At 40.5% G+C, this 22,834-nt stretch overlaps 1 protein-coding gene and 1 pseudogene across 1 annotated transcript in view; both read right to left on the reverse strand.

Annotated features, from left to right (window-relative positions):
• AGBL4 (AGBL carboxypeptidase 4) overlaps positions 1–22,834 on the reverse strand; it is a 1,445,284-nt gene that overhangs the window by 462,025 nt on the left and 960,425 nt on the right. The window lies entirely within an intron of this gene.
• Positions 15,493–16,400, reverse strand: LOC110575036 (annotated as a pseudogene).

A 22,834-nucleotide genomic window follows, 5' to 3' on the forward strand; every position in this document is an offset into this window, starting at 1 on the left:
AGCCAGGGCTGAATTGACCTAAATAAATATTTTTAAAATGGAGGGGGAGGGAATAATGCCAACTATTTTTTCTGGGAGACTGACTGAAATGGCTTCCTGAACCCTAGATTAGTGGTTTTCTGAGCATACTGGTGGAAATGGCATTGCAGGCAGAAGAAATAGCACAAAGTACAAGATAAATGTTTTGGACCAAGAAGTAGTCTGTATAATATTATGGTTAACAGTACAGGCTTTGGAACCAAAACTTCTTTGGCTGCCAATTCTAGCTTTACCACTTTGATAGCTTAATCCTGTCATGCCTCAGTTTCCCTTTTTGTAAAATGTTGGGGCTACTAATAATACCTACCTCATAGAATGTTAGCAATAAAAGAGTTAGTATGTATAAAATAATTGGAAGTGTGCCTGGGACATTATAAATGTCCAATAAAGGTAAGCCATTATTATATCTGGATCATAAAGTCAGAGGTCAAGGATTAAGAAAACCGAAGCTGAGTGCACTGGTAGGAGCACAATCATGAAGGACTTTGCCTAATCTGTAAAGGCGTTTAGTTTTTATCCACCAAGATAAATGGAGAATTGAGAATTGAATGGAAAACTGAAGATCAGATTTGGGTCTAGAAGATCCCTCTAAGGCTTATGGAAAATAGATTGGAGAGAGGTGAGGGCAGAAGTAGAGAGAAAAGTTACAATGTTGTTAAAATAATCCAGGAAGGATGTTTGCCAGCTTGGAACAGAGCTTCACATTTCCTCAGTGCTAAATGCCTCCAAATGTTATCTTCAAACCTGTCCTGCATGGGAGTATGGAAGGTGGGCCAGGTTCTCACAGAGTGACCACTGTATGCCTTTTCTACCAGCAACCTATTTCATGTGCCCTCCCCAGGAAGGGCCAGCCTCCTGATATTTTCTATTCCTGCATGTTAGTCACTAACAAAATGCCCCTTCTTCCATGCCTTCTGAAGCTCTAGCTGCCCTGCCAGCCCACGTGCAGCCCCATCCTACAGGGAGCCTTCCTGATTGCTTTGTCGTCCTTCCTTAGAGCTGCCTAATCATACATGACCAATAATACCTCAGGTAGCCCCCAAACTTATCACCCAAGTCAGAGCACTTTTGAGAATGAAAACGAATAGTATTAGTAATTACATTAAGTTGACAGACATAAACAGTGAGATGGGCAAGGTCACTCTACTCAGTGGTGTGGAGACACCCTACTTCTCATAGTGTTTCTGTTTCTACTATTTCCCTTCAACAGCACAATACTCTCTAGTTTATAAAAAATTTCTACCTCATTATTTCACTGATCTTAACACTAGCTGTGAGTCTAGGAGGGCAGGAACTATTTCTTTCACCAAAGTGCTTTCCTTAGATCATCCAATTAGCCAGTGGCTAGGGAAGGACAGAACCTCCTGCCCCACTCTGGGGCCTACTTTAGCCCTTCACTGTGTTGGAGTTTTCTGGGAATTGATTTCATCCCCTCAGGTTGGCAGTGAAAAAAGGATTGTGGCACACATGCCCCAGCCCCCAATTTCTCCCCTATCTAAAGCTGAGGAAATGGTAGGGGATTAAGAAAGCTGAATTGAATGGCTAATAAAGAAACTATCAGAACGTGGCAAAATATCAATTAATTAATACAGTCAACATTCATGAGATGACTACAAATAGTTATCTAGATGGTAGGATTTCAGGTGATTTTTAATTTCTTCCTTATCCTTTTCTATGTTAGCATGTAGTAGTTGTATAATTTTATAAGATGTTATTTTCATTTATTTTTTCTTTATAAAGAAAGAAACAACTGAGAGTTACCAGTGAAAGGTCCAATCTCAGTGGAAAAACAAAACAAAACAAAGCATAGGCTTTTGAGCTAGACCTGGGTTGCTATCTTAATTCTACTCTATGACCTTGAGCAAGTCACACATACCTCTGAACCTCAGTTTCCTAATTGGTAGAACAGAAAGACCTCACAGAACTGTTGCAAAGATTCCATAGATTCAACAAGCGAGAACCCCAGGTAAGGGCCTGGCTTGTGGCAGATTCTCAATAAATGTTCATTCCCTTCATGGGGGTGTTGTTGATGTAGCCTCCCCAGGCTTCTGAGGAGCCTGGCCACCTCCTCTGCTTGAAGCTCTGGAGCCATCAAGGGATGCTGGTGACAGCTGCACCCCTCAGCATGCGGGTGGGGCTGTCCAGAGACTCTGGGCACCTAATGTGGGGAGGCAATCCTGTCAGAATCACTGGGGGTTAGTCATCCTGCCTTCAGGGTTTCTGACAGGATGTTTTGATAAAATAAATCTATTTTAAGTGACTGTAATGAAATACTAACCAGTTTCTGAAGGGCTTTTAAGATGTTTTTAAGAAGTTTCAGATCAAAGGCCCTGGGAAGGCTGACTTAATGCATTAAATATTTAGTACTGATTCAGTCACTTGAGAGCTAGGCATTTTGACAAAGAGGAGAAAAAAAAGGGAGAAAGCACCTTCCAGCTGGGGCCATATTCACATTAAAGATACAGGTGATGGACTCAGCACCGAGGGGCCTATCCTCTGACTCCTATTGGCTGGAAGGTTGGAGGAGGTGCCCTTGAAGGCTGCCCACCCAAGCATTCAGGATCTGATAGAATTATTCATGATCTATAGGGATTGGGCACGCAGGCCCCTCAGTAAGCCCTGACAGCAGGAATCTTCCTCCTCAGCTGCCACCACCAGTCTCAACGCCTGTCACTCTGCACACTGCCACTTGGAGTCTGCCAAGTGCCTGACGCCTGCAATGTGCTTTGCAGTCCAGCTGGGAAACACTGTCCTCAAGCCCACACATGGCTCACAGAGTCCCGGCAGGTGAGGCTCAGTGTGAAGAAGACACTTGCAGAAGGCACACTGTGAGTTAGGGGCATGGCTGGGGCTGGTGTCAAGAACTCCTGTGTGACAGTTCCAAGGTCTTTCCAATATACTACACTGGCTGTTCAATGACAGTCACCTGCAGGTAGACATAAGAGGAAGAAGTCTAGAATGGGGTATAAGATAGTGGTTCTTAATCTATACCAGGTCATAGCCACCTTTGGAAATCTGGTGGAAATTACAAATCCTCTTCCAGAAAAATGCATATACCACATTTGACATTTAGTGTTGGGGGAATTCAAGCATCCCTCAAGCGCTTATAACTTTGAGTTTCTTGGATGACTTTTAGAAGAGTGGTATGACACAGTGGGAGCATCACTTGGCCTTAGACAAGCCCAAGTTATATCAGTGGTCAGTAGCTATGTAGTATTAGAAATTAATATTTCTCTGAACCTCAATTTCCTATTTTTAACACAGGATAACATTAACTCATGGAGAATTGGGAGTTTAAGTGGTAAATCATTTAAAGCCCCTGGCTTACATTAGGACTTCAATGGATGCAAAGTCCCTATCTATCTCTACCCTACCTCTATCTGCCTCCAGAAAAACCCTAATGGATCCCTCCAGCATTAGTCATCCACTCTGGCCCTCTACCATACTACTAAACTTCAGACTCCAGAAGGGAAGAGACCATGTGTATCATGCTCACAACTGCTACCTCTGGCATAGTTGGTGCTTAATACCATATGGAGTGAATGAATTTAAAGAAAAGATGAATGGACCAGATAGATAACACAACAACTTCTAGAGAGGAAGTGGAGCAGAAAATTGAGAAATATCCTGGGGAAACTGCAAATAATGCTTTTAGTCACCAGAGGCCACAGGTGTTTAAGGGCCCCCCAAAAGTAAGGATTTAGGAACTGGGGATTCTGAGAAGACAATGTACAGGAAGCTCTGCTTGCTTAGTTCTACTCATTCTTTCATTCTCCTCCACTAGTATCATAGGCCTTGTCTTTTCCCACATGACAAGCTGAGGAGCCCACCAGGTAAGTAGAAAGTCTAGGATGGAGTTACCAGGTAGCAGTGGGAAGAGACAAAAGTTCTTAGCCCCTGGCTGACCCAGCCGCAACTCTGATTCTGCAGGCACTGCAGTCTCCACCTCGAAGGTTAGCCATGCTCAGTTTCTGGGTCAATCCTGTCAAGGCAGGGAGTACAGAAGCAGCTTTAGTCTTTCCTACATGTGGGATCTTGTTGCTATAAGCCGGAACACACCCTTGAGGTGCGCCTCAGATCCTTACACACCACCGGACTCAGAGCTGGCCACATGCCTTTCTTGGAATGCAAGGTCAATCTCAACCTAAACCTGGCAAGCCCCACCTCAGACCCTCACCCTCTTCTCCTAGAGACTAGAGCATGCTTCTAGGCCCCAGATAGTGGTGACGGAGTGAGGAGAAGAGAAGCAGTAAGTCATCACCCACCTAACTTCAAGTACCAGCTACTTGCTTAGAAGTTTTTCCTGACATGACTGAACCACTTTAGAAATATATGTGAGTTTGCCAAACATAACTGGCTACTGAATATCCTGGCTGAACTTAACATATTCCTCAGGATCCCCCTTCTTCCCCAGTATGGTGGCTCTATAATTCACCAGATCAAAGAAGCCAGGCTCTTCTCTCTCCCTCACTTATAACATTTAATTTAGTCACAGGTTTTATGAATTTTAACTCTTAGATATTTCTTGAATTTATCAGCTCTTTTTCATCTTTCTTACTACTGTCTTATTTCTTAGAACACTTCCTAATAATGCTATCTGCCTTCTAATCCATCCTCCACACAGCAGCCCAAGTACACTTAATAAGTAAATTTGACCTGTCACTTTTTTGCTTAAACTCCTACATTGACAATCCCACCACAACCAGAAAGAAAAGAAAACAAACTAGACTTTTCCTTCCATTCTACTTTCTCTGTGTGCCTCCTAGGTCTCTTGATCATGTACCTTCAAAACTCTACCAATGACTACTTCACTGGCTCCATGACAGAAGAATAAAAAATATGAACTGTCCCAGGTTGGAATAGGCTGCTATGGGAGGTAGTGAGCTCCCCATGCCTTTAAGAGGTGCCTGCAGAGTCTGGAGAGTCACTCACTGGATGTTGTGGAAAAGCTCTGCTCTTGGATGAAAGACTGATTATATGCCACATGAGGGCATTTTCTGTCCTGAAGAGGTTGTTAGGTGTTTCAGGATAGCATGTATGTTTGATTCTCAGCATGTGGCTGTCCAATTTTCCCAACACCATTTGTTGAAGAGACTGTCTTTTTTCCATTGGACATTCTTTCCAGCTTCGACGAAGATTAGTTGACCATAGAGTTGAGGGTCCATTTCTGGGCTCTCTATTCTGTTCCATTAATCTGTGTGTCTGTTTTTGTGCCAGTACCATACTGTCTTGATGATGACAGCTTTGTAATAGAGCTTGAAGTCCAGAATTGTGATGCCACCAGCTTTGCTTTTCTTTTTCAACATTCCTCTGGCTATTCGGGGTCTTTTCTGGTTCCATACAAATTTTAGGATTCTTTGTTCCATTTCTTTGAAAAAAGTTGATGGTATTTCGATAGGGATTGCATTGAATGTGTAGATTGCTCTAGGTAGCATTGACCTCTTCACAATATTTGTTCTTCCAATCCATCAGCATGGAACGTTTTTCCATTTCTTTGTGTCTTCCTCAATTTCTTTCATGAGGATTTTATAGTTTTCTGAGTACAGATCCTTTGCCTCTTTGGTTAGATTTATTCCTAGTTATCTTATGGTTTTGGGTGCAATTGTAAATGGGATCGACTCCTTAATTTCTCTTTCTTCTGTCTTCTTGTTGGTGTATAGGAATGCCACTGATTTCTGTGCATTGATTTTATATCCTGCCACTTTACTGAATTCCTGTATGAGTTCTAGCAGTTTTGGGGTGGAGTCTTTTGGGTTTTCCACATAAAGTATCATATCATCTGCAAAGAGTGAGAGTTTGACTTCTTCTTTGCCGATTTGGATGCCTTTTATTTCTTTTTGTTGTCTGATTGCTGTGGCTAGGACTTCTAGTACTATGTTGAATAGCAGTGGTGATAGTGGTCATCCCTGCCGTGTTCCTGACCTTAGGGGGAAAGCTCTCAGTTTTTCCCCATTGAGAATGATATTCGCTGTGGGTTTTTCATAGATGGCTTTTATGATATTGAGGTATGTACCCTCTATCCCTATACGCTGAAGAGTTTTGATCAAGAAAGGATGCTGTACTTTGTCAAATGCTTTTTCTGCATCTATTGAGAGGATTATATGGTTCTTGTTCTTTCTTTTATTAATGTATTGTATCACACTGATTGATTTGCGGATGTTGAACCAACCTTGCAGCCCAGGGATAAATCCCACTTGGTCGTGGTGAATAATCTTTTCAATGTACTGTTGGATCCTATTGGCTAGCATTTTGGTGAGAATTTTTGCATCCATGTTCTGAGAGTTCTAGAGGGGAGGGGGGTGAGGGGATGGGTTAGCCTGCTGATGGGTATTAAAGAGGGCATGTACTGAATCGATCACTGGGTGTTATACGCAAACAATGAATCATGGAACACTACATCAAAAACTAATGATGTAATGTATGGTGATTAACATAACATAATAAAACAAAATTAAATTAAAAAAAAGAATAGCATGTACGTTGAGAACAGTAACATGTCCCCCTTCTTACCTCTACTCCCCTGCCACATTGACATTTGTGTGAGGAGGCCCCACCCCAAGGAAAGCTACTTCTCTGAGACCAGCCTGACCCACAGTCAGCACAAGTGGGAAGCTTTGCTGACATTTTTTTCTCTGGTCAATGTAATCAGTGTAGACATTCCAAGTGAATAATTTAGGTCTCCTAAAATAAACCAACTGGAGCCAAGATTATCAAATGTGGTTGTCTACCTTGATCAAAGTACCAGGTAAATAACCAAAACTCACTCCCTTCTCCTGTAGACATAGCTTTTTAGGCATTCTTTACTAAGTGATGAGAAAGAGACAAAGTCTTAAAGATATAAAAACAAACACTTTGGGGGCACCTGGGTGGCTCAGATGGTTAAGCATCTGCCTTCAGCTCAGGTCATGATCCAGGACCCACATGGGGCTCCCTGCTCAGCGGGGAGCCTGCTTCTCCCTCCCCCTCCCCGCCCCCGCTTGTGCTCTCTCTCTCTGTCAAATAAATAAATAAATAAAATATTAAAAAAACCCACTTTGCATTTGTGTACGTCTTTAGAAATGCAATATGCTGTTAAATTATAGTTACCAATTGAGAAACGAATCTGTGCCAGGCAATATGGAAACTGCTTTATAAACCTCATCTTTTTAAATAACAGACTTTTGAGACAAATTGCTTAGGTTTAGATGCCAAGTCCCAACTCTACCACTTACTAGCTGTGTGATTTTAAACTAGTTAATTAAACTCTCTGTGCTTCAGTTTCCTAATCTGTAAAATGGTCAGAGTTACAGGTCTCAAAAGGTGTTGTGAGAGTTAACAAGCTATTTACACACCAAGAGCTTAGGTTGCACTGTGTGTGGCACATATAAGTGCTCAATAAGTGTTAGCTTTGGTTTATATTACTCCTGATAAGTACCTTGACAATTAAGGGTTATTATTCCAAATGTGCAGATAAAGAAATAGGCAGAAGAATGTGAAATAATTTGCTAAATTTGGTAATGAATTAGTGGTGAAGCTGAAATTCAAACACTGATCTGTCTGACTCCAAAACTTTTACATTTTCTTTCCATGTGAGAGAGTAGCATGCTTATTGTTACTCCTGTGGCTATTGTTATTACTATCATCATCAACAATGGCATTAATAAAAATGCCCTCCATAGGCACAGACTTCTGAGGCTTCAAAGAAAATGTAGATACATTTACACAAAATTACCAACCCTCAGGCCTACACTTGACTCCGTGGAACCTTAGCTGCACTCCCTGTCCTAGGACAGGGGTCATCTCTGTGGCACCTTCAACAGGTCATCTGTGCAAGCTGGACTTCAAGAGTTCTGAGAGGAAATAACCAGAAAGGATCACTCTTGGGTAGAGCAGAGCTGGACAAGGCAGAAGCCCCATTATATGGGAGGCTCCAGTATTGAGGAAGACCTCAGAGATGGAAACATACCTATCATTCTTCCTGAACACATTTAGGCCGTCAGACTGCACAGAGGAAGGATCCTGGAGAAGGAGGTCTTCCTAGACCTAAGGAAGGGTGGGCCTGAAGGAAGGGCAGCGAAATGAGCTTCACCCACTCAGAGATAATTATGGAGGAACAGGAACCCAGAGCAAGAACTAACACCAAGGAAATCTTGGAGAGTTGTCTCATCTTTGCTTTAGGTTAATCTGCTACCTTCTTCCCCAACTCTGTGCCTGCAGGTGTAACAGAGATCCTTAAAATAGAAAAGGACATATGGCCTTGTTTTGTGGGGCAAAGATGTGGAGAAGCTGGAAGGACTGAATCAGCCTCCCCAAGTAGGCTAAAGGAAGGAAGCCCAGAAGAACAAGGGTAGGAACACAGTCACAGAGAAGATGGAGGCAGGCGAGGCCAGGATGCAAGCCAGGAAGGAGGCAAAATAGAGGCCTTAGAGGCAACTTTGTCCTGAGAAAGAACCCTGGAGACTCAAGAAGATAAAGCCCTCTTCACTGCCATGTGAGCACTTCCATGATCTTTTTTTTTTTAATTTTTTTATTGCTATGTTAATCACCGTACATTACATCATTAGTTTTTGATGTAGTGTTCCATGATTCATTGTTTGTGAGCACTTCCATGATCTTATTAGGTGCCCATAATAACAAAGAGTAGTCAGTGAAAGGACCCATGCAGAATAAGAGCATACATTTTGAAGTCAGACAGACCTGGGTACAAATCCTGGTTCTACCACTTACTAGCTATGTGAGATGAGCCCTAGTTTCTTCACCTAGGTAAGATAATAATAACGGCAACCTGTTGTTAGTCCTGAAGATGAAATGATTACATGACATAAAAACAGCCTGACATGTGTTGTATGGGGAGAAAATGGTAAATAACATGACTAAAAGTGGTCCTCTTTGATGAAAGGCAAACAACATGAGATTCCTAATCAGGAAACCAAGGTCATACACCTAGATACTATAGATTTCTTCACTTCCTTAGCTGGGCAAGGAAGGTGTTAGAAGACAAATCTTTCAGGGCCTTTGTAGGTCTAAACTTTCACAACTTCAGCCACTCACAGGCATCATTAATGGGAGAAAGAGATGGAAACTCCCAGCCATCTGTTTTCCTCCCAACTCCTGTAAAATGGCAGCTTGGACAAATAATATCAAGATTGGATAATACTCTGCTGACCTAGTTAGACAAAGTTAAGAAACTCTTAAATATGTATGAATATTATTGAATGAAAAAGAGGAGGCTGATTCAAGTAGCTGCAGTGCATATTAATATCTTATTATTAGCCACTTTAATGTAGGAAATATGCTGGAAAATGCCTTTCCTATAAAATACAATTTGGAGAAGAGAATACCTCTATTCTTTTCTCAGCAAATAATTGTCTTTTAATGCCAAACTATGGTAAATAAGCCAGAGAAATCAAATGATACTGGAAGATGAAGTTAAATAATTTAGGAAAAAAGGAATACAACATTTAATAAATTAATCCAATAGAAGGCACAATAGAGAAAACAAGGTAGGATTTTTATGTTCCTTTTTCTGAAATGATATCTCTTTGGGAAGGCAAACAGGGAATTTGAACATTTCCCACAGTTTCTCCTTTTAAGAGAGATATGAACCAATATATGTATTCAACTAAAATTTCTTGAGAACTTACCGTGAACCCAGCAACTGTACAGCCACAAAGAGGAATACAATCCATGTCATAGCAGGCATCGGTACTTTATTCCTTTTTATGGAATTTGTGTGATCATACATTTTTAATTCTCTTAAATGTATACCTAGGAGTTGAATTGCTGGGCCATAGGGTAATTCTATGCTTAACATTTTGAGGAACTAACAAATGTTTTCCAAAGCAGATGCACCATTTTCTATTCCCACCAGCAATATATGAGGGTCTCAGTTTCTCCATATTTTCCCCAACACTTGTTACTGTCCTTCTTTTATTTTTTGAAAGATTTTATTTATTTTATTTTTGAGAGAGGGAAAGCATGCATGAGTGCATGAGCAGGGGGGAGGGGTAAGGGGTAAAGGGAGAAGCAGTCTTCCCACTGAGCAGGGAGCCCTATGCGGGACTTGATCCCAGGACCCTGGGATCATGACCTGAGCGTAAGGCAGACATTCAACTGACTGAGCCACCCAGGTGCCCCTGTCCTTCTTTTATTATCCAGAGGTTGAGATGTGATACTTCACTGTGGTTTTAATTTGCATTTCCCTGATGGCTAATGATGTTAAGTATTTTTTTTTTTTTATGTTGAGTATCCTTTTATGTGCTTATTGGTCATTTTTTAACTCCTTTGGAGAAATGCCTATTTAGATCCAGTGCCCATTCTTAAACTATGGATTTTTAAATTTTTTTTGTCTTTTTATTGAATTGTAGGAGCTCTTTATATGTTCTTGATAAAGTTTCTTTTCAGATACATGATTTGAAAGTATTTTCTCCACATTCTGTAACTTGTCTTCTCACTTTCTTGATGGTATCATTTGCAGTATAAAAGTTTTTAATTTTGACAAAGTCCAATTTGTATTTTGCTGTTTGTGCTTTTGGTGTCATATCTAAGAAGTCATTGACTAACCCAAGATCACAAAGATATACTCCTATAAATTTCCTAAAGAAATTTATAGTGTTACTTCTTACAGATAAATCCACACTTAAAGAATTTTTTTTTCCAACAAAAAAGAGAATAAGGAAGCAGGAAAAGGAGGAACCAGAGATCAGCAGTGTAGTGTTAGAAGAAAAGAAATGGCAGCAGCAGCCTCACTGGGAGAATGGTGAGCCACAAGGAGGTCCTGGCAGGTAGCACTTGATGTTTTTCATCCCTCCTTTCCCCATGTCTGTTAACAATCCTACAGAGACAAGCAGAATGCTACTAATAGGATTCTAGGTTCATTTATCAAGTCTCCCTGTGGCAGGACATTTTTGTTAGAAAATAGATAATAATGATTTGCAGCTAATTCTATTTTGTTTTCCCTAAGAGCCTGTAAGAAGTCAGCCGCCATGCCTGTCTTTCTCAGTTTCCAACCACTATCTTTGTGATACTTCTGCCCTTTGGGAATGGCCAAGAGATAACATCAGAACGAGTTGACAGATGGGTTTTATTCCTCCCCTCACCCCTTTTCCTTTTTGTATAAAAGAGGTAATATTTGAGCTCTATCTTAGAGGACTTAATGGGTGAAAGGAGCTCAAATATTACCTCACCTATACAGTTCTTAAGATCTTGTCCATGTTCCTATAGTTCCCTTCCCACCCTCCACCAATAACCTATATCTTGATTTCTTCTAAACAGGTATTACCACTTATGAGTAGTATACTCTTGAAAAAGTTACTTAACCTCCCTATGTCTGTTTCCTCATGTGCAAAATAGTAGTACCTGCTTCATAAAGTTGCTGAAGCTGATTAAATGATAATAAAGCAGCTAGGATAGTACTTGACATGGAGTAAATACTCTAAATGTTAGCTGTTCTCATTTTTATATGACAAATTGTATACCTTCAGGGAGCTTAGAGTCTGCTAAGGGAAATCAGTATTGCAAATGCATTATATCCAAATATTTACAAACAATTCAGGAAGCACTTTCACATCTGTTATCTAATATCTACTAGAAGTGTCTTGTCATGACAATAACCTAAAGCTAAATCACAGTGCCTAGTTAGCAGATGAGGCTTAAAGAGGTTATTTGACATGTCAAAGATATAAGTGGCAGAACCAAAATTAAAATCACAATATGGCTCTAGCCCTGATCATCTTCCTACTTAAATTATAACTGGATAGGGAGTTTCTATGGATATTTTTTGAAGCGGTGGCGGGGTGGGGGGGCACTAATCTGTGAGGGAAGAGAGGTTAAATAATTGGCCTAAGGTTACATAGTTAATGAGTGGCAGAGTCAGGATTCTAAACCATACAGCTCACACTACTGACTTAGGCATCTAATTTTATTCTCACTGCCTTGTAGGTATTTAGTTAATGTTTGCAGAAAGAATAGACAAATAAGAAAACTTTGCAGACAGATTTGGGAGTGAGAGGCAGTGGGCTACAATGGACAATTGAGGTGTTAGCAGCTGGGCTTCCAGCTAGCACTGTCCCACTAACTCACTGGATGACTCAGGAAAGTTCCCTCCCCTCTCTGGGCCCCAAAGTTTCCAGCTGCAGGAAGAGAGAGAAGTTTGCAAACACTGTTAACAGCTGAGTCCTTTCTTTAAACTAAGTCTATGAGGCAGGCCAGTGAATAGGGCCTGGCATGCATGGTGTGCACAGCAGGGAGTATAAGAGAGGCCAAAGCCCTGACTTCACAGAAGTCCCTCTTTTTCCTCCCTCCTCAATGGCATGCCTTTAGGCATGTTCATAGCCTAAATCCCCCCTCAGGGATATAGATAACATGGTTTTAAATCCCAGAACTTAAAGAACTTAAGGTTCTTGTTGGCTTTGACATTCTCTGACTCACATAAAAGAAATGACCTTGTGTCCTAATGTTATCTACCTTCTGATTGCTATATATCTGATATACCTTCCACAAAATGGAAATATGGCTTCAGAGAAAGTGACAAAGTATGACCATACCAAGAGGTACCAGAAGGAATTTTGGCTGTAACAGCATGCCTTCTCCACCTGCCCCCACTCTTTTTTTTTTTTAAAGATTTTATTTATTTATTTGAGAGAGAGAGCACATGAGAGGTGGGAGGGTCAGAGGGAGAAGCAGGCTCCCTGCCGAGCAGGGAGCCCGATGCGGGACTCGATCCCGGGACTCCAGGATCATGACCTGAGCCGAAGGCAGTTGCTTAACCAACTGAGCCACCCAGGTGCCCTGCCCCCACTCTTATACATACCCTAAATACAAAAATATTCCCTAAACCTATGAATGGAGGAAAATAGATAGAGAATGAGTAATCAAAAGAGTGACAAGTGTTTTAAAGGGGAAACAGTATATTATAGACTCATGTAACAGAGGCTCTCAAACTAGTCTGGGGAATAGTATATCAGGGAAGAATTCGAGGAGGAAGTGATGTTCAAATTGGATCCTGAAAGCAGAATAGAGAGTAGCTATGCAAAGGGCCATCAAGAAGGAACATTCCAGGTACATAGGCCAGTCTGTATACAAGTTGGAGAGAAAATCCATGGCTGAAAGAAAGAACTGTAGGGAGGCCAGTATGGGTAGAGCAGAGAGAGCAAAATGACAGGGATATGAGACAGGCTGAAAAAGCAGGCAGAGGCCAGATTATGCAGGATCTTGTAGACCAAGTTAAGAATTTGTTATTTTATCTTAACCCACTGAGAGGACAGGGTGTTCAGTGAATCATTTTCATGGATACTCAAATTATTCAATATGGTGGCAGCAGAGTAGCAGAAAAGACAATTATGGACCAAAGCTCTCCATGATTGAGGGAACTGTCCAAGAAGTCAGCAGATGACAGCAATAAGGAATGGCAGAGGGTTATATAGATTGATGGCATAAGGCTCAAAACATGTCTTTTTATAAAAGGAAGAGGAAAAAATGGCCTAAAAATAGCAATCTGTTAGCACCAAGGATGCCATCTGCCAAGCTAGCTGAGTAGTGTTCAGTGAAAAGTCTACTGTCTCTTGGTAAGGCAGGTACCAGAGGATCAATGAGGCAGGGAGGGGAACACAAGGTTAGGAGAAAGGATGGGACTTTATGGCAGCCACTATAATGCTGACGTAGTTAGGTGAGCAGAAGAGAGAGAGAGCCTAGAGGCCTTTTCACCTCACATCTTGTACCTGTGGCTAAAGAAGCTGTTGTAATTCTCTGAGAGATGCTGATAGTTTGAACTAGGGCACTGGCAGCAGAGATAAGGAAGGGATAGAGTCTAAGGATATTGAGTTATAGCCTCAATCATACTTGGTAACAGATAGTATGCAAGGAGTGAATAAAAAGAAGTTAAATAGGACAGGTTTCTGGCATGGGCAACTGGAGTGATGGTGATACATTCACTGGACTAGAAAACCCAGATCTGGAGCAGGTGTATGGTAATCTGGGTCAGTCTCTGCAGCATGAGTAAATTAGACATGTGCCTCCTTGTTCTAGCAGTGGAGAACCCAGGGTCACAATTCCAGCATTTCCTCTCTAGGCCCTTGCTCACCCAGGGCTGAGGTTTGGAATGGATGAGCTACCTGTAGCAGTTGGGTAAGTTGGAAGTCCCTCACCAGATGCTGGAAGGATAGATCTGCCTCCAATTAATTGAGACTCTTTTTGGAGGGAATAGCAAAAACAATGCCAAGAGAGTAGTGACTTGTGAAGTGGCCTGCTGGAAGGGAGCCAAAACTACTGAGCTTGTTTAATTTAGATTGTCTGATCAGGACAAGGTTTGGTGCAGATGGGGGTCCACAGAACTCTCCTGAGAGGTGGATTAGGGAATGATAATTGAGATTACTAACTTCAAACAATTACTCAATATAAAACCCAGCCAAAAAGATGTAATTATTTTTCATACATTTGTTTGGTCATGTTGCCAGCTGCAATTCCATGATGTTTTACTTCAAAGGGGAAGAAAGAACAATGGGGAAGGAATAGAAAGAATGGAAAGGAGCTACTTTATTTTGAAGTTACCCTGCTGATAAGAATGGTGCTGCCCCTCTCTAGTTTCTTTTCTGTGTTACTGTCTTCTGTCCTCTAATTTGCCTGTCTACAGGTCCATCAGTTCCGTCTAGCTACTTGCTGAGATCTTGGCTTTTCTTCACAAATCCACATAAGGACTGTTGTAGAAGCTGCCAGGCTCCAAATCTTAAATTTTTCCAATCTCCTTACACTTGCCCACTTTGCTCCTAAACTAAATTGAATTTAACTGAGTTGACTTGGAGGCAGGTAAAACCTTGTTCACTTAGATGACTTATGCTATTGCAGTTAGTAGCATAATCAAACTCAGGGACTGATATAGAATTGATTTTAAAAAATGCCAATCTAGGCATTCCAGAGAAGTCTCTGGTAATATGCATGGATCTCTGTCCTTGGTCTCAAGTCTCAATCCTGCTAAACACTTATATATTTAAATTAATGCTTAAAAAGTATATATTTTTAAAAAATCTTAGTGAAGACACTGATAGTACAGATAGGAGAATCCAAGAATCAAAATGATCACAGCAAGTTAGAACAAAGGATTAAAACCAATAGTAGGACAACTGTAAGGGGTCACAATTATACTTGTAAAATTTATAGGCTAATGTGGTATCCTGGATTGGATCCTGGGACAGAAAAAGAACATCGGTGGAAAAACTGATGAAATCTGAATATAATTTTGTAGTTTAGTGAATAATAATGTATCAATGTTAATTTATTTGTTTTGACAAATGCTCCATGGTAGTGTATGATTCTAACATTAGAGGAAACTGGGTGAAGTTATCCTTTCAATTTTTTTCCATTTTCTCAAGATTAAATGATTATTTAAAAAGTATGCCACACTATATAGAAAGCAACATTCTCTCCCACAATTCTGTGCATCTGGGACAATAGTAATGTCACTGTCCCTGCCCCACATCTTCAAATTAACATTCTCAGGTCACAACAATAAGTCTTCCCAAAGGGGAACTTTTGGAAAAACAAACTATTTCCTCAGCTCATATTTCTCTCTTTTTGTAGCATACACCAGCAATCTATCCAAGAAGTATATATTGGGGAGTAAGGAGGGGATCCACCAGCAAGCCCACAGTTGTTGACAGCCATAAGATTAGAGATAAGCACAAAGGTGTAGGTCAACATATTGGCAAAAAATCCTATGACAGCTTGGGAATAACTCTCATTTCATACATGGTGAAAACCCCACTGTCCAGTGCATAGGGATTGTCAAGGTAGGCTGGTGAGTTTCAGAGCCACAAAGAAATGATGTCCCCTAGGAGGTGAGGAATAAGACCCACAAAAATCCTAGGATGCCCTCTTTCTGATACATGGTTACTATGGAGTCACAAAGTCCACAGTACTTGGATTCTCTGCCAGTGAATTGTACCATAGATCTCAGAGTGATCACGTGGAAAGGATGTGTGATGAGGGTAGCAGCAGAACAAGCCATTGTCTCTCTATTTTTCTCTTTGATAACTTGGTTGAAGGAAGATGTGACTTCTTTCTGTACATTTCCAGGTCCTATTTCCTCAACCTTTTCACACTACTGGTAAAGCTGTAAAGCATTACCATGGACCAGTTCCAAGGACTCCTGAACACAGTCTTGGAGTTAAGACTATGAACAACCCATGCTTCCCATCAATGCTCACAAACTGCTAAGCGTAACAAAACAGACCAGGAAGCTGACATAATTGTTGCCCCAAAATATTTTGTCCTATTGTTGGAGGAAGAGGCTTATATTCCACCTGGATGAGCACTTTCATGTACATGAGTAGCTGGGACACAACAGTGAGACCGGAGCCCAGGAGCACCTGACTGGCTGTGTCTGCCATGATGGCACCCACAGGTGGTCAACTTGTTTTTTTCTAAATCTAAAATTATTTAAAAATAAAAGGTCCATTTAAAAAAATCAGAGGAATTAAAATAGCCTTATTTAATGAACAACAAAAATCAACTACAGGAAGACTTCACTGCTAAAAGAAGCTAATATAAACTCTTGTTACATTTCTAGAGATTTAGCATTCAGAGCAAGAGAGACAATAATCCTATTCTGCTGTAGGAGGCTTATATTGCCTATAAAGTTTTACATTCAGTTCTGATATTTTATAAAGGAAGTTAACAACCTAGATTATGTCCAGAGAACAACAAAGAAGGCACAAAGTTTAGAAACCACAGAATTTGCAGAAATGTAGAATTATGGGGGTAGAGGAGGAAGGAAAGGACTAGCCTGGAGAGGACTCATGAGGGGGGTATGGTCACTGGCTTGCTGTCTTCACAGACATGTCCCAGGGCTATAGAAGCAAGTACATGCAAAGTAGACCCAGAGGGTGGAGCTAGAGTCAAGGAAAGAGGTTACAGGGAGGTGGCTCTTTCTGGGAATGGTGGAACTTTTTTCTCTTGGATATGGGGCTCAGGCTGCCTCAAGAAATGTGTGAGCAGAGGCTGAAAAGTTGTATTTCTGGAATGTTAAGAGAAAATATTGGTCTATACAATTTAGGTCCTTGCCCATAGGAGATAGGATCCTAATATATTTGCTAAATTTGGATGTGACCCCTATAGTCTGCCAACTCTAGAGACTGTGTGAGTTGTTAAGATCAGAGAGACCAGCTTTTCTAGGCATTTCTATGGCATTCTCATTTTTATATATGGTGTTGTGGTGGTAATCTTCCTTTAGGTACTTCTGGCTAACAATTATCTCTGTCTATAGGGGAAAAAAAAAGCCAACTGTAAAGACAGGCAGGAGTTAACCTGACTTCTAGATCTGCTGTCACCAGCAGGTGCAGCCTGGAGATGGAAGAGTTAAGTGACACAATGATCATGATCCTTCCTGCCTGGTTCTTCACTGCCCTCAGGATAAAGTCCAAATTCTTTAGGTTGGCATTCAAGGCACTCCTGGGTCAGCCTCCACCTACCTCTCCTTCTTTCTCCATCACTACTCCTTCTGTTCTTCTTAGGCAGATCCTGTGCTCTTGTCATCTGGAACCACACAAAACTGTCAGGACTCATCATGTGTCTCAGACTCTGTATCCATATTTTGATTCTCAGTTCAAGATGTCTTCGACTTAAGGATTTGTTTCCTCCCTTGTGCCCCTTCTCTGCCCACTACTTCTATTATATCAAGTCTCTTACCATCATTGCCATTATTAGTTTTTACATCTGTGTTGCCCACTACACTGAATATTTCTCAGGGACAAGGTGTGTTTGGTATTCATCTTTCTGTCTGCAACACCCAGTATAGAGCCTGTCAGGCAGAAGGTACTCATCAGATATTTACAGGATTGAAGAATGGCTTTGTAAGAATTTAGTAAATGAATATATAGGTGAATAAAATATTTCCCTAGCCAGGACTGCTTTAGAGTCCATTTTTTGGCTTCTACAAAGGTTTGGCTTCAAGTTCCAACTTTATGGTATAGACAAATTACTTCATCTCATTGTGTCTCAGTTTTTAAAAATGCAAATGGAAGAAGGTAATACTGATATATCTCAGAGCTTAAATTCTTCTAAGTGAATCCTTCACCCCAAAACTCATCCCCTTTCCTGATTTAATTTATAGAATATTGTCTGTCTCTTGCTACTAGAATATAAGCCCTATGAGGGCATGGATTTCTACCTGTTTTTCACTGCTATATCCCTAGAACCTGGACCATGCTCGTTCAATGTTAGGCATTCAATAACAGTATGAATCACATAATAAGGCTGTTGTGAGGATAGAGTGACATAATGTGTATGAAGATCACAACATTGGGCCTAGCACATACTAAGCACTCAATTAACTACCAGTATTATAAAATAAAGGGCAGATTAAGAGGCAACATTACAGCAGGCTGATGTCTGACTCAGAACATACAATCAGGATATCATGAACGTTTGAACCATAATTTATGTTGGAATTGGAAAGGATGCTTTTAAATAATCTGGCCTGACTTTCTAAAGCCCAAAGAGAAGTGCTGTGCTTTTCCCAAAGTCACAGAGCTAGCCAGTGTCAGAACCCAGACAATATTTTTCCCATATAAATGATTTTCTAGTGATTCCCTAAAATACACTATCCGATTATTTTCTTTGTTAGACACTTCTTTTTGGCAAGTATCCCTAAGTACAGGAATGGCTCTCCATCTAATCCTTTCAAAACACACACACACACACACACACATACATGCAGAGTTAGGTGTTCATCTAATTAGTCCAATGATGTATGAAAATAATACCATATTTACTGTGCCTGACAGTACGAGGGTTATATGATTTAAAAACTAATATTTGTCAATTAAAATCTACTTCCGGCTATGTTGGAAAGAGCGTATTGGTAAATCCTATTTCTAAAAAACAAACATAAAGCTGGACAAAACTGACACAATCATTTCAGTGTTTTGGAAATTGACCAAAGATATACAACAATCTCAAAACTGTTATGCTTAAAAAACTGCTGAACTTTGGGTAATAAGAATGGGCATCTGTGATGTGCTGTGGTTGTTCCATCTTCCCCCAAGCTTGGTGAATGCAGGGGTCTGTTAGGTTAGGCCATACTCTAAGGAGGATTGGAAGTTTCTCTGTCATGGTCAAAGGACTCAATTTGGAAAAGTGGGCAGTGCCCACACCTGGAAGTATTGTCTATGGAAACATTCATCACAGAGGTTGGCAAGTAAGGAGGGCCTGCAGTTGCATAGCTGGGACAAACATATTCCTGGCTGAGACTGGGTGCAGGCTCAGTAGAGACCTGAGAAGGCTCAAGGCAGTCATACACTCTTGAACAACCTTGAAGCTGCACAAATGCTCATGGTAAACACAACACAGAAGGGAAAGTAAAAGCCAGGGCAGACTTGAAAATTGCCCAAACTTTGTGTTCCCCGTACCCGTGGGATGATGGAAATGTTCTAAAACTGGATTGTGGTGATAGTGTAAAACTACAAATTTACTAAAATTCACAGAACTGTACCCTTATAATGGATGAATTATATGGTATATTAATTATACCTCAATAAAGACAAGAATAAGAACAATTAAGACAACAGGAACAAAAAAAGATCTTTTCCATGATATATTTATCTTAAATGTCAGATTGCAGCATTGATGCATATTCAAAGGGATTTTGTTTGGTGAGGTTAGATGGGGTCAGTAGTGAATAACAAAATAAGATGCCACTTCAGATGACATAATTAGTAGCAATAGCAGCTATGGACATGATGATTAATAGTTCCAGCACTACTCAAAATCTTGCTTTCTGCCTACTTTCCCTGAGATCTGGATGTTGGCATGTTTAGCCTTCCCACTTATAATTATCCTCCCTCCAAATTGGAATAAGGATTAACTAATTATAGTGGTGCCTTCAGACATGAGCCATACCAAACACCCTGGTAATGAAGAAGTGTCCTGTCTGCAAAAGTATGCCAGAAAGCCTTAAAGTCTCTGGCATCTGCTTTGAGGTCCAACCCATAGAGTTTCCCTAAATTAGTTTGGCCAGCCCAGGTATACGCTGCACTTCCACTAACTTTAATTTCTTAAGATGCTGCTTTGGATAAGGTAATCCCTTTCACAAAAATCTACTGAGGCTCTCAATTGGTCCAATGTAGAAAATGTCAGTGATCCATCAAAATGCCAGGATGTGGTGGTAGAAGCCATGGGTTTAAACTTTGTCTCTGACATGAACTAGCCATATAGCTTTAGGTAAGTAACTTATCTTTTTAGACTTAGATTATTTATCCCCAAACTGGGATAATTTTGCCTACTCCATAAAACTATTGTGAGAAATAAGCAAGATAATATGCATAAAGTACTTGACCCCACATCTGTGTCCCCCCCCCCATTCCTTAATATGACAATTAAAGCTTTCTAGAATTTGGCCCTGATATTCCTATTTATCTCAATCTTTTAGTAGGAAGATTCCCTATTCTAATCAAACCAGACTTCTAACCAACTGTCACCATGCAATGACTCTAGCTATATCCTGCTGTCTGGACTGACTTCTCCCCAACTCTATATTTCGTATTCCTACCCATCTTATAAGACTCAGCTTAAAGACTTATCTTCTCCCTGATGGTTAGTCTGACCATTAACTCTCTAAACAACTCATGAGATCCTTAATTATATACTTTAAAAATATTATTTCTGTTTGAATATGTCTTATTTCCTCAGGTATAGAATACATTTCTGGAAGAACACCAAGATTTGTTTTATATCCCTCAGTGCCCCTCATAAAGTCTGAAGTAGGACAAGGGTCTCAACTTGTTTCTCTTTTTCTCCCCAAGGAGTTCCTCAAAGAATAATTGGAAAACACTATTCAAGTCTAACTTTTTCATCTTATAGATGAAAAACTTTTCTCCAGAAAGGGTAAGTAACATTCAAGGTCATATGAGTAATTCGGTATTAGAGTTGAAAACGAAATTTAGGCTTCCTGTGGCAGAGATATCAGGCTGTCCTTCAATATCAGTTCTCCTATATATCTACAGGACTGCCAATTTTTAGCTGGAAACATGGTCACCGAGAACGAAGACTTCATGTCTCATCCTTACTTTAGAGAAGGGTGGGTATGAGTTCTATGAAATGGGATAGAAGAGAAAATGCTATGTAACTGCATCTTCTTCTTTCTCTCCATATCTTCTTCATCCTGCTGCCTAAAACACAGATGTGATGGTAGAATTCCACCCTGGATCCACACTGGATTCTTTCTTCCACTCATTCAATAATCTATGTAATAGCCATTCAGTATGTACCTCCATTCTGTTCGGCATAAATCTAAGAAGGGGCTTGGGTGGACACAGGAATGAAATATACAAATCCTGCCCTTAAAATTAAGAGTCACAAGTATTGAATGAACTTATCACTGTCTTAACTCATATCACAATTCATATGTCTGGCAAACACTCATCTCAGAATTTCTCTGGCAGTCTTATCTCAGATAATCTCACTGTTTCCAGTAATAAATTGTTGATCGATCTATATGTGCTTAATATGTTCTATTTGTCTTGCTACATTCACTTTCTGCTTTTCTCCATTTTCTCTGACCAGGGTGGCTTATCTGTATGGATTACATCAATGGGATCTCTTGTCCTCTGACTTCTGGTTGGGCTGGTCAATAAGGACCCCTAGCAGGAAATCAGAGGGAAGTAGGAGAATGAGTTCTATGTATTTATTTTTCTTTGTATTTACTATATTTCTATGTACTTATTTTTCTCACCTCCCTCTTTGTGGGGTCATCTCAGGCTAACTTTGTTCCTTATCTGAAGGTCACTCAATGTTCCACTCAAGGTGGCCCACTATATGACTCTTTACTATTGGGTTCTGGTAACCACTCCTTCCCTTCACACCCTTTGAACTGTTATTAGCCCCAGGGAAATGTACTCTACCCTGTGGTTTCCCTACACACTGCCCATACCTTGTAAATAGCCCATTTATTAAGCCCTCCTCGAATTATCCTAATATGAGGCTGCCACCTGTTTCCTGCTAGCATGCTGACTGATACACCATGTGCCCCAATTCTCAGTTCGAAATATATAGGCACCAGACACCCATGCACCCACCAGAAGCACTGTTAGGAAGACGGTTTAGCAAAATCTAAGTGTATAGAGAATCTCAGACTATAAGAATATCATCATGACCACTAGCTTTTGAGATCAGATTTGACTCTCAGGTACCTGAGCCATAAACAATCCTTCTTTATTTCTCTCCTTTTTGGGGGTATCCTGGACCAGACTCTATGTCTTTTAAACAGCCTACTCTTGAAAACTTTTATTTAGAAGTGGGACTCCCTTCTAGGTGGAACTCACAGTCACTGGGCAGAATCCATTTTTCCACCAACACATATCAGAACCTCGAGTATAGTATTTTCTGCCAATTCCACCAGTATCCTCACTTAGGATCTTTAAAGTACTCAATATGCCTATTTTAGGGGCACAATCCACAATTCTTAAAGAATGAAATATATTTGCAAATGACACTACAGATAAAGGGCTGGTATCCAAGATCTATAAAGAACTTCTCAAACTCAACATCCAAAAAAACAAATAAGTCAAAAAATGGGCAGAAGACATGAAAAGACACTTCTCTGGAGAAGACATATAAATGCCTAACAAACACATGAAAAAATGTTCATCATCATTAGCCATCAGGGAAATTCAAATCAAAACCACACTGAGATATCACCTTACACCAGTTAGAATGGCAAAAATTGACAAGGCAAGAAACAACAAATGTTGGAGAAGTTGTGGAGAAAGGGGAACCCTCTTACACTGTTGGTGGGAATCCAAGTTGGTCCAGCCACTTTGGAAAACAG

Source organism: Neomonachus schauinslandi, chromosome 4 (assembly GCF_002201575.2).
Source record: "Neomonachus schauinslandi chromosome 4, ASM220157v2, whole genome shotgun sequence".
In the NCBI taxonomy this organism is placed as follows: domain Eukaryota; kingdom Metazoa; phylum Chordata; class Mammalia; order Carnivora; family Phocidae; genus Neomonachus; species Neomonachus schauinslandi.